The 10,632-nt window shown below is 34.8% G+C and overlaps 1 long non-coding RNA gene across 2 annotated transcripts; it reads left to right on the top strand.

Moving 5' to 3' along the window:
• Positions 1-8,848: 8,848 nt before the first annotated feature.
• LOC123910923 lies at positions 8,849-10,632 on the top strand. Of its 2 annotated transcripts, XR_006810338.1 has the most exons (4): positions 8,849-9,075; positions 9,721-9,823; positions 9,952-10,007; positions 10,094-10,632. It is a non-coding gene; the product is annotated as an uncharacterized LOC123910923 (long non-coding RNA). The 2 variants fall into 2 exon arrangements; XR_006810337.1 differs by having other exon boundaries at positions 9,721-10,007.

The following is a 10,632-nucleotide window of genomic DNA, read 5'->3' as shown; positions in this document are numbered from 1 at the left end:
CACATGCAAACCGGGTATGTCGAAGCACAATATTGAGTACTCTATCTAATGATTTGTTTGATGTCTATTGTTCATATAAAGAAGCAAAGGAGATATGGGATTCAATGGCTACCAAGTATACTGCTGAAGATGCTGGAAAACAGAAATTTGTCATCGGTAATTATTATCGGTGGGAAATGGTCGAAGAGAAGGACATCAAGGCACAAATTAATGAATATCACAATCTAGTGGAGGATTTGAAAACTGAAAACATCACTCTTCCAGATGCGTTTATTGCTGGGATCCTCATAGAAAAACTTCCGGAATCGTGGAAAGATTACAAGAATCAGCTCAAACACAAACAAAAGCAGTTACCTCTGGCTGACTTGATTACGCACATCATTATTGAGGATACCAACAGGAAAGAGAGCAAGGCTGCAAAGGTGAAAGCATTAGCTTCAAAAGCAAATCTGGTTCAGAACAAATCTCACCGTAAGTCTCAAAAATCAAGGTATGATCAAAAGTCTGAGAGTAAACCTGATCACAATAATCGTAATTATATTTCTGGTGTTTCTAACCCCACCTCCTTTAAGAAAAGAGGAAATTGTTATGTTTGCGGTAAGCCAAACCATCATGCAGCTATGTGTAGATATCGCAAGAGGAATGACAATCCTCCGAAGCCAAGGGCAAATCTGGCTAAAGGAGATGATGATGATGATGATATCATTGCTGCGGTCATTTCTCAAGCGAATATTGTGACCGATGTGAGTAAGTGGGTCATAGACTCCGGAGCTACCAGACATATCTGTGCTAGCAAAGATGCGTTCACCTCCTACACTGTTGTAGGGGAAGGAGAAGAACAAGTTTATCTTGGTGACTCTCGTACTGTGGCTGTTCAAGGAAAAGGAAAAGTCATGCTTAAGCTCACATCAGGAAAAACCTTGGCTTTGACTGAAGTGCTTCATGTGCCTGAAATTAGAACAAATTTAATTTCTGTGGCTCTATTGAGCAAGGGTGGGGTTAAAGTGTCATTTGAGTCTGACAAGATTGTAATGACAAAAAAATAATGTTTTTGTGGGAAAAGGTTATTGTGATCAGGGTCTCTTTGTACTCAACATTTCTGAAGTTATTAATAATAATGTTTCTTCTTCTGCTTATTTGATTGACTCCTATGATATATGGCATGCTAGATTAGGACATATTAGTTCCTCCTATGTTATTAAATTGCATACTCTTGGTTTGATTACTTTAAAAAATAAGCAATTTGATAAATGTGATATTTGTTTGGAAGCAAAGTTAACTAAGAAGAAATGCAAAAATGTGCAACGTGAAACTGAACCTCTTAGTTTAATACATACTGATCTAGGAGATTTGAAACAAACTATGTCTAGAGGAGGCAATAAATATTATATAACATTCATCGATGATTTTTCTAGATTCACTAAAGTTTATTTGTTGAAACATAAAGATGAAGCATTTGATAAATTTCTTTTATACAAAGCTGAGGTAGAAAATCAATTGAGTAGAAAAATTAAAAGAGTTAGATCCGATAGAGGAGGAGAGTACATTTCTTTTAATGATTTTTGTGAGAAAGAAGGAATAATTCATGAAGTAACTCCCCCTTATTCTCCTGAATCAAATGGAGTAGCCGAAAGAAAAAATAGGACATTAAAAGAAATGATGAATGCTATGCTAGTTAGTTCCTATGCACCGGACAACCTTTGGGGGGAAGCTTTGTTAACCGCGTGTTTTGTTCAAAATAGAATTCCTCACAAGAAAACTGGAAAAACACCCTATGAGTTGTGGAAAGGTTATAAACCGAATCTAAAATATTTGAAAGTGTGGGGGTGCTTAGCTAAAGTGATGTTACCTGATCCTAAAAAGAGAAAAATAGGTTCTAAGACCTCTGATTGTTTATTTATTGGTTATGCTGAACATAGTGCTGCATATAGATTTCTTGTTCTCAAAAGTGATGTGCTTTCTTGTAACATTATTATTGAAACTAAAAATGCAGAATTTTTGGAAAATCTTTTCCCTCTTAAAAATGAAAGTGTTGTTCAGCAACCTTCTTTAGAAATTGCAAGTGAAAATTCATGTAATGATTTAAGAAGAAGTAAAAGACAAAGAAAAGAGACATCCTTCGGAAGTGACTTTTATACATATCTTGTTGATGATGAACCCAAAAAATTTTATGAAGCAATTTCTTCTTCTGATGCAAAATTTTGGAAAGAAGCTATTAAAATTGAAATGGATTCAATTACTAGAAACCATACTTGGATTTTATCTGACTTACCTAAAGGAGCAAAAGTCATTGGTTGCAAATGGATTTTTAAGAAAAAATATTTACCGGATGGTTCTATTGAAAAATATAAAGCTAGATTAGTAGCTAAAGGTTTTACTCAAAAACAAAATATTGATTATTTTGATACTTTTGCTCCGGTAACCAGAATTGCATCAATTCGTGTTTTAATAGCTCTTGCTTCTATTTATAAACTAGTTATTCATCAGATGGATGTTAAAACAGCCTTTTTAAATGGTGATTTAGAAGAAGAAATTTATATGTCACAACCCGAAGGATGTGTAGTTTCTGGCCAAGAAAATAAAGTGTGTAAACTTCTTAAATCATTATATGGTTTAAAACAAGCACCAAAGCAATGGCATGAGAAATTTAATCAAGTTTTGATTAGTGATGGTTTTTTATCTATTGAAGTTGATAAATGTGTATACACTAAATCTGTGAACAAAGAATGTGTCATTATATGCTTATATGTTGATGACATGCTTATCTTTGGTACTTGTAATGATATTGTGATTAGAACCAAGTCCTTTCTTGCTTCTAAATTTGATATGAAAGATATGGGAGAGGCAAGTGTAATTTTGGGAGTTAAAATCATAAGGAAGGATGGTAGTATAATACTATCTCAAGAACATTATGTTGAGAAACTTCTTAAAAAGTTTAATTATTATGACTGTAAGTCAGTGAGTACCCCTTATGATGTTAACTCTCAATTAAAAAAGAATAGAGGTGATACTGTAAATCAAACTCAATATGCCCAAATTTTAGGGAGCTTACTGCATTTGATGAATTTCTCACGACCCGATATTGCATATGCAGTAGGTAGATTGAGTAGATATACACATAGTCCTAATCAGGATCACTGGGAGGCACTTGCTAGAGTTTTGAAATATTTGAGAGGTACCATGAATTATGGTATAAAGTATAGTGGATTTCCCGCTGTATTAGAAGGATACAGTGATGCTAACTGGATCTCTGATTCAGATGAGACAAAATCTACTAGTGGTTATGTATTTACACTCGGTGGAGGTGCTATTGCATGGAGATCAGTCAAACAATCTATAATTGTTAGATCAACTATGGAATCAGAGTTTATTGCTCTGGAATTGGCTGGTAGTGAGGCTGAGTGGTTAAGAAACCTATTAGCTAGTATTCCTTTAGGAATAACACCAACTCCATCGGTGTCAATGCATTGTGATTGTCAATCAGCAATAGCCGTTGCAAAGAACAAATCGTTCAACGGTAAAAATAGACATATTCAATTGAGACATAATATAGTAAAACAGCTGTTAAAGGATGGAATAATATCGATCGATTATGTGAAGTCAGAAGTGAACTTAGCTGATCCTCTGACAAAGCCCCTTGGGAGGAAAATTATTTGTGACACATCGAGGGGAATGGGACTTAAGCCAATTGAAATCAACAAGTGATAGGAACCCAACCTTTGTGATTGGAGATCCCATGAATAAGGTTCATATGGGTAAGAACAAGTTACTTGTTAGATCTGCTAGCACCAAAAATTTAATTAACTAATTTTTGTTTTGGTCCTTTTCCTATGGTGTGAATGAGAAAGTGCTAGATACTGCATTATTGAGAGGATAAGCTGACATAGCTTTTAATGCTTTTCATAGCCCTTATGGGTGGTGTATGATTTGCAGCATATACTTGATGAAAGCACCTATATGAGTGTCAAGTGGGGCCGCTTGTATGAGATCTTGGCGAAATCTCTAGAGAACTCATGAATAAAACCAGGCACGCGCACGGCCTATTCGCGCAACACAGCGGCAACAGCAAGAACTGTGGGGGTGTAATGCGATTGATAGACCGCTAACATACGCTAAGTGTCATTGGTTCATATAGCTTGCTACACCAATGTCACTGTGTGTTAAGTACTATCAGTCTAGGACTGGTTCATATAGCCTGCTACACCAGTTTGATGCATGCATCTACGATGTTAACTCAGAGAAAATTATATTCATTCAACTTTTGAAATATGTGGGGGATTGTTGTGTTATTATTATTATTATTATTATTATTATTATAGTTTTCATTATAATAACAATTATATATATTTCAAAAAAAAAATATTATACATGTGTTGTTTTACATGGTCAAGGCACGTTAATATATTTTCTCATGAGTAGGAACTGCTAATCTGATTCTTTGCCACAATTCTAGGAGACTACAACGTTCCAATTATGCTTGACCATGTATATATATATATACACATGTCAGTGAGCATAAAAGATACAGAAAAATACTGATGCGTGAAACCAACTCTTAAAAACCAGTTTTATTATTTCTTTCCCTCACATATTGTGTCTCTGAGTTAAACATCAACCTGTTACAAATTCATTCTTGCCAGTTCTGTTACCTCATTGAGAAGGGTCTGTTAAATCCTGGGGGGTTTGCGCTTAACCGCGGATAAATCCTTGAGGACAGTGCGTTCAGCACGTCTCAGATCAAATATTGTTCTTCTTGTTTTTATTCTTTCTTTGCAGGTTTGTTTCATAGACACAAGAAGCAGAGCAACAATAATTTTGCTTGCAGGTTCCTTATAACAACATCAGGAGCTTTGTAACATCGGCAGGTTCCTTATAACAACATCAGGAGCTTTGTAACATCGGCAGGTTCCTTATAACAACATCAGGAGCTTTGTAACATCGGCAGGTTCCTAATAATAACGCAGATTCGCCGCAACAAGGTAAAATTCTCCAACAAAGTCAACGCATTGGAAATTGTAGTGTTTAACTTTTTTAATAAAAAGTTTCTTTAATCCTACATTAAAACCTCAGATACTGAATTTATAGGTCTCATGGAGAATCCTATTGTACGTCATTCGGTCAGGAAAATTAGCTTCGTTTCCTATCTGATACCCGCTAATATCCTTAGAGTTTATTCTAATCTGATCAGTATTAAAATAAAGAATAAAAACCGGACAATAAAAAATGTTATATAAGAACAATTGAATTTAACACCAAATTATACAATACCAAGCATTCGTAAGGGAGTTCATCGACTGCACCTAACCTAGGAAAAATAAATTATAAAGACAATAAAGAAAAGAACTTTATTGGCCTTTGACGGTGGTTCTGCAAGTGCACAGAATCGCTACCAAGTAATAAAGTGATAAGTTATTCGTTCTCCATAGGGATTGTGCCAAAATTACTAGTTTCGCTTAGGAATATAGATAGTTTGCATTCACTTTGGTTTTTTAAGGTAGTTGTGCTGATAAAATAAATTGCAGGAAAATAAATGTCTGAATAAATAAATAACAAGTAAATAAAGGTGTGTGTGTGGCCACGCGGGATGGTTAAGTGTGGTCGGATCCCTCCCTTACTCCTACTTGGTGGTTATTCCCTTGTTTCCCTCTATCAGAAATTAGACTATTAAAAATAGATTCAGAAGCACTCGTTCCCTATTTCTATTACAAACTGTTCAGAGCATAGTTAGTGGTTACCCATACTTTGTTTAAGTATCATCGACCCAGGTTCCACTTTTTTGTTACAAACGTTGGTATCATTACCTTAGTGGCTCCATGTGTCACAAGCTGTCACGTGTGCCTCTAACTAGTCCTAACTCTGCCTCAGGTAAAAATTATCGTTCGTTCTAACCCTATACTAAGACCTCAGATACTGAATTTAATAGTCTCATCTTGGCCATAGCACATCGTCCTTCGTTCGGGATTACTAGCTTCGTTTCCTATGCGATATCCACTAGGTCCTTAGATTTTATTCTAATATGATCAGTATTAAAATAAATATAAAACCAGACGATAAAAGAGTTTGAAAGTAGAAACAATTGAATTTATACCCAAATTATACAAAACCAAGCATTCATAAGGGAGTTCCTCGACTCCACCTAACTTAGGAAAAATAAATTACAAATACAGAAAGAAAAGAACCTTATTGGCCTTGGAGTTCCTTGGCCTCCTCCTTAGAGTTCTCATAACTCTTGGTGAATATTCAAGTCTGAATATCCCTGAATATTTTTTAAATGAATAGTAGTGGGGGAGGAAGACTCTATATATAGTTTTTCAGCTGGGTTTTGAGCTTTTCTGCACGTCCATCGCACCCATCGTGGCCACGATGGCGTGTAATTTTGCCTCATCGTGGCCACGATGGATCATATCGTGGTACGATAGAAGATCTTCTCAGGATTTTCTGCGTTCTTTTGAAGTCATCATCGTGCCACGATGATAAGTCATCGTGGTACGATGGGAAAGATTTGTTGCAGATTTTCTTCAATTTAAACTGCCTTCTTATCGCGCCACGCCGGATCTTATTGTGGGTACGATGGTGCGCGCTGTTTATTACGTTTTTCCCCTTTTTTGCTACTTTTTCCACTTTTCTTGCTTCTAGGCCAAGTAACTTAACTTTTCCATGTATTTGCTTGCTTTTGGGCTTCAACTGCTATTAAAACTACCTAAATTAGTACTAATAACATCATATAATTGACTGCCATCAGCCTTGGAGTTTCTTGGCCCTTCTTGCCTCCTCCTTAGAGTTCTCCTAACTCTAGAGTGAGTATCACTATTGTTGAGTGATTTCTGAATGAATAATAGTGAATGAGGAAGACTCTATTTATAGTTTTTCAGCTGGGTTTAGACTTTTTCTGCGCGTCCATCGCACCTATCATGGCCACGATGGCGTGTAATTTTGTCTCATCGTGGCCACGATGGATCATATCGTGGTATGATGGAAGATCTTCTCCAGATTTTCTGCTTTCTTCAACCGCCTTCACCGTGCCACGACGACAAGTCATCGTGGTACGATGGAAAAGATTTGTTGCAGATTTTCTTCAATTTAAACTGCATACTCATCGCGCCATGCTGGATCTCATTGTAGGTACGATGGTTGCATTGTTTATTACGTTTTTGCCCTTTTTTGCTGCTTTTTCCACCTTTCTTACTTCTGGGCCAAGTAACTTCACTTTTTTGGGTATTTGCTTGCTTTTGGGCTTCAATTGCTATTAAAACTATCCTAAATTACTACTAAAAACATCATATAATTGACTGTCATCAAGGGGGAAAAAGGACATTTATCTCCCAATCCCCACATTTCTTTTTTATCCTAAAACACGTTTCCGAAGTTTTCTGCGTGTTTTGGGGTAGAAAAAAACGTGGGGGTGGAAAGAGAAAAATTGAAAAAAAAGAGTAGAATGTTGGACTCCAAAATTCAATGTGTTTTTCTACTCCCTATCCCTAATGCTTTCGCACCCTCCGTGTTTTTAAGATCTAGAATCTAAAATGGAGAATTGGGGGGGTGGGGTGGGTGGGATTTGAGTTCTAAAATTCAAATCAATATTTTACATGAAAAAAAATTGCTGAAGGAAGAAAAATTACGATTAAATCTGTTTTTTTACAACACATACTAAAATTACATGAAACTTAGACAAGAATAAAACATTACATCAAATATTAGACGAAAAATTACATCAAAATTAATAAAAAAATATTATATAGAATTGGCGGAATGAGACTGTCCGAGTTTGTAATTGATATCTCCCTTTAGGAATAAGATATGAGGGACCCAACTTTTCATTTTTGGGTGCAGATTAGAGTAAATAAAACTATCTTGTTTGCACCTAGCTACAAAGGTGGCAAACTTACCACGCACCATATGGAAGCCCCATTTGTGTTGCAGTTTGAAAGCAACCCGTGAGCCTTTGTTAGTCATAACGTTCTCAATCATCATCGTCCAACCGCCTCTCATGATCAACAAAATATTCTAAATCATCATAAAAGAATAACGATATGAACGTTGTGACTAATTAACATCGAATTATGTAGTCGTTTACTCATAAACTTTTGAATATAACTAACATGAAGATATTTTCGAGAAGAGAGAAAAGGAGGTTGGATGGTGAAAAGTAAAAAGGACAATATTTATAGACAAGAGTACACAACTAATTCGCCAAATAAGAGATAACGTCTCTCGAAAGTTAATTAGTAAAAAAGCCTTTGTCCAAAGACTGAGACTAATTGATCACCATTCAGCGAGAAAAAATAAAAATACAAATTCAATTTACCTCTACCTCGCACACATATATTAGCAACATTGGGAACAAAATGGCTATTTTTGACATTAAATGACTATGTTTTACCTTTATTTTCCCCCTCTAGCTTCTCTAAACTCAATTTGCACCCTTTATTCTCTTTCTCTTCCTCCCTTATTAATTGCTCTCTTCTTTTTTTCCTTTCTTCTTCCTCGTATTCATTTGTTTTTCTTCGTCCTCTCTTCCTTAAATTAATACTAGTATTGATAAGAGATATATATAATTTTTTTAAAAAAATAAAAAATAAAATGAGACTCATATTTAAGAATATTTTCTAAAGCCTTATATTAAAATACATTTTTTTCAATCATCCCATTACAAAATCTAAAATTGGGTAAGTCTAATTTGTTCTTAATAACACTATCCCTATACAGAAATGCTATAGGGACACAAACCCCCAACAAAAATACAACACATCAAGGGTACGTTTGTCATTTTGCTCTCCAACAAACCTCCCACACGTGAATGATGTCACTTTTCTTTTACTTTTTATATGTTTCTTTACCACACGCAGGAAGGAAGAGAAAGAAGAACAACATGCTCTTCACCATTCACGTCCCCTCTTCTCTCCTCTCTGCCAAACCCCTATTCTCCCTCCACCACCATTCATCGATGCCATCGATCTCCCACTACAACTTGTTCTAATCGAATTATATCATTTGATTTGATGCAGATTCGATTTGAAACTGTTGATTATTGCTGGATTTGGGGTAAATTTTTGGATTCAAGTTCCTATACACAAGGTAAGATCTGTTTGTTGAATTGTTTTTAGTTATATTAAGTTAATTTTATCAATTTATCGCTAGTTTTGATTTTATGCTTGAATGAATTTGTTGAATCTATATGCTTATTATGTTACATTTATGAAACATTTGTTGAATTTGTTGATTTTACGAAAATTTTGAGTTCAAATTTTAAATTGCAAACTTGTTATGTTATATAGAAGATGAAGTGAAAATAAAATCTGCATAGAATTTGTTGTTAAATATTTGATTTGCAGGAAATAGAGTTGCACATTGATGTGGTACTCATCTCATGAATTTACTACTATTTGTTATTCATCCATCCTACTCTCAACATGTTTCGTTTCCCCCCTCTGTTGTTATAGGAACTTGTTTGTATGCTCTCTTTATTGACCATAGTATTATATGATCTATGATAGATAAATATGTTTAAAGCAGAAACTCGTGGTTAATTATAATCTAGTGTAGCCCTATATTCTTAAGTTTGCACTGATACTGTTTGTTAAGCCTTATATTCTTAACAAGCTCACATCTGAATTTTAAGGAATTTTTTTGTCAATTTGGATGTGAAATGAATGCCGATTTGAATATCATGCTTTAACCTTCCTTTTGGTAAAATGGTAACTATAGTTGGTTTTTCTTCAGGATGAATAGGTAGGTTGTTAGTGAGTAACTCAGACTTTGATAAAAGTATGACACTGGTTGAGTTTTACTACACCATGTACAAAAAGTTCAGCTCCTATACAAGGTTAAGTCCACTCTTCAACTTCACTAGTTTTGTTCATTCTTTTAAAGAATGAGATAGCAGGTTCATGTATCTGAATCGTAGAAAATTGTTGTATAACTATACTGAAGAACGTTTTCTTATACGCATAGTATTATGAGTAAGGGTGGGTGCTCAGTTTCAGAAGAGTGCATTGAAGACAATGATAGTAAGTGATATCTTGTCTATTCTGGTAATTGTTTTTTAGGGATATTCATTTACTTGCCTTCTACTAATGCTTTAGGGGAAATGCAGTCGGGTAATGTGACTGTATCATGGACGAGCCTTTCATCGAGTACATAGGAGCACTAATGGCACCCTATGAAATTACCTGCAAAATTTCCATTTCGTAAAGGGCCTGATATAAAAGAATGGTTATCGTAGTACTCGTGACCTATGAAGCACTGACTCATATAATATACATTATCTCAGTTTCTTTAAGTTCCAAATACTCTCTGTTGTGACTAAAGTCTGAATAAATGTTTTGTGTTGTTATGTAATAATGACCTTTGATTTCCGTAATTTTAATACTAACTAAAAATATATCACCTTTGATTCTGCATTTGAATTCATATATATTGATAAGCTATACATTGATAAGACTATATAGTTACTTCTTTTCATTAGTTAATGATGAAAATCACAGTGAAGAACGTGAAAATGATTTTACAAATTTAGTTGTTTTCTCTATACATTACTTTCAATGCAAATCTTACTTTATACATCAAATTGACATTTCATCAAAGAGTAAGAAAACAAATGAAGTGATTTTAGATTCAAATATTAAATCTCAA

Source organism: Trifolium pratense, linkage group LG2 (genome assembly GCF_020283565.1).
Source record: "Trifolium pratense cultivar HEN17-A07 linkage group LG2, ARS_RC_1.1, whole genome shotgun sequence".
Taxonomy (NCBI): Eukaryota; Viridiplantae; Streptophyta; class Magnoliopsida; order Fabales; family Fabaceae; genus Trifolium; species Trifolium pratense.
Note: the sequence above shows the minus strand (reverse complement) of the source record. Positions and strands in the feature narration are given on the sequence as shown.